This window comes from Myotis myotis, unplaced genomic scaffold (genome assembly GCF_014108235.1).
Source record: "Myotis myotis isolate mMyoMyo1 unplaced genomic scaffold, mMyoMyo1.p scaffold_m19_p_3, whole genome shotgun sequence".
In the NCBI taxonomy this organism is placed as follows: Eukaryota; Metazoa; Chordata; class Mammalia; order Chiroptera; family Vespertilionidae; genus Myotis; species Myotis myotis.
In genome coordinates, this window is record NW_023416335.1 from 185,407,218 (window position 1) to 185,413,071 (window position 5,854).

The following is a 5,854-nucleotide window of genomic DNA, read 5'->3' on the forward strand; positions in this document are numbered from 1 at the left end:
CCAACTCAAGCAGAACTACATCTAAATTTCTCCCCTTGCAGCAAGCTATTTCATTTCTGGCCCTTAAAACATCATGTCTCATAGTATTCACAGGCTTATATAGTTTTCCCACTCCAGGCTTGACCATGTGACTTGCTTTGGCCAATAAGACAGTGCCAAGTGTGATACAAGTAGAAGTGTAAAGTTCAACCTAGAGACGAGATTATTGAGGAGAGACCCTGGAGGATGAAGAGCTATCTTGGATGTTCTAGCCCAGCGAACTCCTAAAAATCTTATCTGAATGCAGCCACATGAGTAACCTCATCAATCTTAAGCATCTTACCACCAAGAGAAGAAGGAGAAGGAGAAGGAGGAGGAGGAGGAGGAGAAAAGAAAAGAAAAGAAGGAAAGAAAAGGAGAGAAAAGAAAATAAAGAAAAGAAAAGAAAAGAAAAGAAAAGAAAAGAAAAGAAAAGAAAAGAAAAGAAAAGAAAGAAAAGAAGAGGAGAGAAAAAAAGAAAGTTAATTTTGTTAACTATGTGAGGTGATGGATGTGTTAATTATCTTGATCTGATAAGCATTTTACAATGTATATCAAATCATCACATTGTGTGCTTTAAATAAATACAATTGGATTTCTCAATTATTCCTTGAGAAAGCTAAAAAAGAAAACCACCCAACTGAGAGTAGTCAAGCAAAAGCTGCTTCAATTTTCTATTCTGTCTAATAATATGGTAATGGTGTAATGATAATAGAATCTTAAAACAATAAAAATGTAGTTGGTTTCCTTAAACTTAAATTCTAGAGATAATCTAGAATGCCAACTCCATATTTTTTAATGGCTATGTTCCTTAGTTTCACTAGAGAGGCAGCCCTAATATTTGTTATTGGAGGAGAAATAAAGGTGGTATGTCTCTTCATTGAAATGACTAGTACTTTCATACTTTATTGGAATATTTTTACCTTTATAGTATTTTTAAAAATTATGGGCCCTCAAATGATACTTAGAGCTTTTAATAAACAAAGTTTTTAAAAGTAAATGTTAGTCTTTATATTCTGGTGAGGAAAGGTGATTAGAATAAAGTTCTCAAAATCATGTATTTTTTATCTCAAATTTCTCTCCAAAAAAATGTAATGCTGGGTTATAATCTGATTCAAGGTAATCAAGAGAATAGAAGTCAAAAAGGCAGTTTGGAATCTAGCATACCAACTGGAAATTAGAAAAGTGATTTTTCAGATATAAATATCTTTATAGAGGATAATTATACACTTGAGAGTTGAATATAGGCTAAACTAATTGAAAAAAATAAGTGTAATAAAGGTTCTTTTTTTTGATGAAATAAAACCAAGAAAAAATATAAGGTTCCATTTTTCTGAAAAATCCATGAGCCAATCATAAATTAGACAAGTAATAAAGTGTATGATTTGAGGTCAGAAGATACAAATTTAAATTTATTCCTTACTAAGTGTGGGGTTTTGCAAGATTCCACAAACCTTCTTTATTAACAGTTTCTTAATCTGTAAAACAAACAACTTTCTCATAATAGAGGCCTCATTAATGAGGAAAAATTAGTAAAAATAATTGCTAATATATTCTTTTAGGTGTAAACCAAAACTCTGTCAAGCATAATATTTCAGTCGTGTAAAAATACCGTTAGCCTGGCTGGTGTGATTCAGTGGTTGAGTGTCGACCCATGAATCAGGAGGTCACTGTTGGATTGACAGACAGGGCACATGCCTGGCTTGCAAGCTTGATCCCCAGTAGAGGGCATGCAAAAGGCAGCCAATAGATGATTCTCTCTCATCCTTGATGTTTCTATCCCTCTCTCCCTCTCCCTTCCTCTCTCTGACATCAATAAACACACACACACACACACACACACACACACACACACACACACACCTTTTAGAAACTTCACAAGTGCTACTTAGTTTCTTGAACCTAATAAAAGATTCAGTCTGAATTTAGAGGTGAAGAACGAGACATAAAAAATCTGTTTCCTGGTGATGGGGAAGTGATGGGAGTTGAAGAGACACAAATGAAAGAAGCTCTGGCTTAAGCATCATTCTGCCAATGCATAACATAAAGGACTCCAGATATCCTGATCCAAATAGAGAAAGGACAAACCCTAGCAATTTTTGTGCCATCACTGTCCTATATTTTTGGATTTTACATCTGATTTTTTGAAGCTGATTTGGAGCAACCCTTCAAATAATTTGTTTGTAAAGCTACATAAATGTTATTTTTCTGACCATTTGTGCATTGAAAACCACTCAAATGGCTTTTACATAAGAAAATACAAAATGTTTGGATGTGAAACCCTCAAGTCACAACATTATTCTTTCAAAAATCTTATATATTTTTCACTGTTTTAGACAATTTACTTGAATGTCTGAAGCTAGCTAGATACATTTTTTACTTTATGGATAATATATTTTCCCCATTATTTGGATATTTGACAGTATTTGAATAAATTAATTGTAATTCAAAAGTTTGTCAATATGAGATTTGTATGTCTATCCCATTGTTTTATCTTGTATTTCATTAAATCATTCAAATCTGTATATGTAGGTCAATCAGTCAAGTTTTCTTCTATAATATTTTTATTTACTGCTTCTGTTTCATATGCTTTGTTTCCTTTTTCAGGAATACAAATTAAAAACATTAAAGCTCCTTTTTTGTTTTATTAACTATCATGCTCTATTTCATAATTTTCATCTCTATATTATCTTCTTATATATCCTAGGAGAGCTTCACATCACTGATTCATGCCTCTGTATTATCATTACTATAATTCAATATTTTCAATGCCTTTTAAAACATGGGATTTATTTTTCCTGTAATATATTTTATTTTATTGAAATTCCTTTTTAGCTTACCTATCATCCTTTTGTATCTCACTATTTTTAATTGTCTGCTATTGCTGCCTAATGGAGGCTCATTCTTGAATTTTATTAAGTACTAGAGGCCCAGTGCACAAAAATTTGTGCACGGGGTCGGGGGTGGGGGGGAGGTCCCTCAGCCCAGCCTGTGCCCTCTCGCAGTCTGGGACCCCTCGGGAGATAACGACCTGCTGGCTTAGGCCTGCTCCCTGGTGGCAGAGGGCAGGCCCAATCCCTAGGTACAGCCCCTGGTTGGGCTCAGAGCAGGGCTGATTGGGGAGTTGGGGCGCCGCCCCCTGTCACACTCAAGGCAGGGTCGATGGGGAGGTTGCTGTGCCACCCCCTGTCACGCACAGAGCAGGGCCCATCAGGGGGGTTGGGGCTCCGTACCCTGTCACGCACAGAGCAGGGCCCATCAGGGGGTTGGGGCTCCATACCCTGTCATGCACAGAGCAGGGTCGATCAGGTGGTTGGGGAGCTCCCCCCTGTCACGCACAGAGCAGGGCCCATCAGGGGATTGGGGAGCTCCCCGCTGTCACTCACAGAGTAGGGCCAATAGGGGAGTTGGGGCACCGACACTGTCACACTCAGGGCAGGGCCGATGGGGAGGTTATGGCTCTACCCTATCACACACAGAGCAGGGCCCGTGGAGGGGGGTTGGGGTGCCACACCCTGTCACACACAGAGCCACAGGGCGATCAGGGTGTTGGGGAGCTCCCCTCTATCACGCACAGAGCAGGGCTGATCAGGGAGTTTGGGCGCTGCCCCCTGTCACACTGATCCTGGTGCCGGGAGGCCTCACGGCTCCGCTGATCCCGGTGCTGGGAGGCATATTACTCTTTTACTATATAGGATAGATGCCTGGTGCACGGGTGGGGGCTGGCTGGTTTGCCCTGAAGGGTGTCCTGGATCAGGGTGAGGGTCCCACTTGGGTGCCTGGCCAGCCTGGGTGAGGGGATGATGGCTGTTTGCAGCTGGTCACACACCCTTCAGGGTGGGGGTCCCCACTGGAGTGCCTGGCCAGTCTGGGTGAGGGGCTGAGGGCTGTTTTCAGGCTGGCTGGTGACTGGAGCTCCCAACTGCTCCTTTTTTTCTTTTTTTTTTTTTTTATTCTGGGCCAGCTTTAGCTCTGAGGCTTGGCTCCAGCTCTGAGGCCTCTGCTACTGAAAGCAGGTATCTGGTTTATTTGGGTTCTATAATCGAAACACTGTTTCAACTCCAGCTCTGAGATCCTGGCTGGCTGAAAGCAGGTTTCTGGAGTTTGTTTAGATTCTGTATTTGTAACAATGTTTCAAACTGCAAGCTCAGAGGCCGGCAGCGGCAGGCAGGGAATGTTGGCTTCCTCCGTCACTGAAGCAAGCAAGCCTCATGTTCGCTTCAAGCTGCCTGGCTGCCGGCCGCCATCTTGGCTGGCAGTTAATTTGCATATCGCCCTGATTAGCCAATGGGAAGGGTAGCAGAGGTACAGCTAATTACCATGTTTCTCTTTTATTAGATAGGATGGCAAACACGTTTCAAAATGTCTTTTAAGTCTTACAAGACATTGCTTTTAGAAATATACTCTTTCTTTGAGTCTTCAAGTTGGTAATTCTTTTCCATAGTATTACAGTATTTTGTTACTTAATGTTTTGTTTATTTCTACTTTTTACAAGTTCTTGAATGGGACACTTCCTAAATTCAGTGATTGTCAGAATTTGAGAGGGATGGATGACCCTAAACCACACTCTGGTGAATCAATGACAATATTTCCTTCTCAGATTCAAACCTAAAAAGAAAGTTAATGTGTCAAGATTCCACTATGATTTTCTAAAAAGACATTTGTTCTATTGAGGTGGCAATTCCTTTTACCTCCTGCTTGTTCCTCTAAAACTCTGAGAAAATATATTAGACAACAGCATAAATGTCTTCCTATAAACTATACCCAGAATACTTCTGTGATCGTCTTCAGACTTTTGCTTATGGAGACAGAAGTAACCAGTGTGCAATGAGCAATCAGTGGTTGTTGAGTGTGTTTCCCTCCATGTCCCGCCTGGATCAGGGTTCGGGATCTAAAAGAGGAGCCGCACACAAATGAGAGAGAAAAGAGACAAGAGACAATTTGGAAATGTTGGGGAGCCAGGCGGGCAAGTCCAACTCAAGGAGAGGGACTTCCACTGGTGCTCAGGCTGCTCCAACCTTTTATTTGATCTGGGGTAGCCCTAGGGTAAGGAGGTTTCAATGACACACAGATTAGCTCACCCACAGGCAATTTCCAGTAATAGGCAGACTATCTTATCAATAAGGATTTACATGATTAATGGTGGGGAGGTTGCTTCAGCTACCATTATCTAGATTAACTGGGTGGTGCACAGCTCTGACCTTTGCTAGGGGCTTCAAAGGTCACTAGCTTTTGGGGGTCTCTACACTTCTCTGATAGTGAAGATGATAGGTGGTCTCCTACAAGTGGTCCCATTCCATAGCTCCCACCCAACTGTTTTTGAAAAATGCTCTTTTTTTTTCTTTTTTTTTTTTTTCTGAACTAAGACTTGTTATTGGGGTGACATTGGTTCGCAAAACCATACAGATTTCAACTGTACAACTCAAAAAAGTCATCTGTATGCTGCATCCTGTGCCCATCTTCCCAAGCAAAGTCTCTTTCATCCACATTTTCCCCGCTTTTGCCCACCTCTCCAGCTCCCTCCCTCTGGCTATCACCATACTGTTGTCTGTGTCTATGTGTTATGTATATACTAGAGGCCTAGTGCACAAAATTCGTGCACGGATAGGGTCCCTAGGCCTGGGGGGCGATCAGGGCCTTCCTTCCCCAGTTGCTGGCTGCTGGCTACTGGCTGGGGCCTTCCTTCATTCTGAGCTGCCCCCTGGTGGTTAGCTCATGTCATAGTGAGCAATCAAACTCCCAGTCTCCTGGTCAAACTCCCAAGGGGACACTTTGCATATTAACTATATATATATATATGATTTTTGGCTAATCTCTGCACCTTCTTTCATCAAGT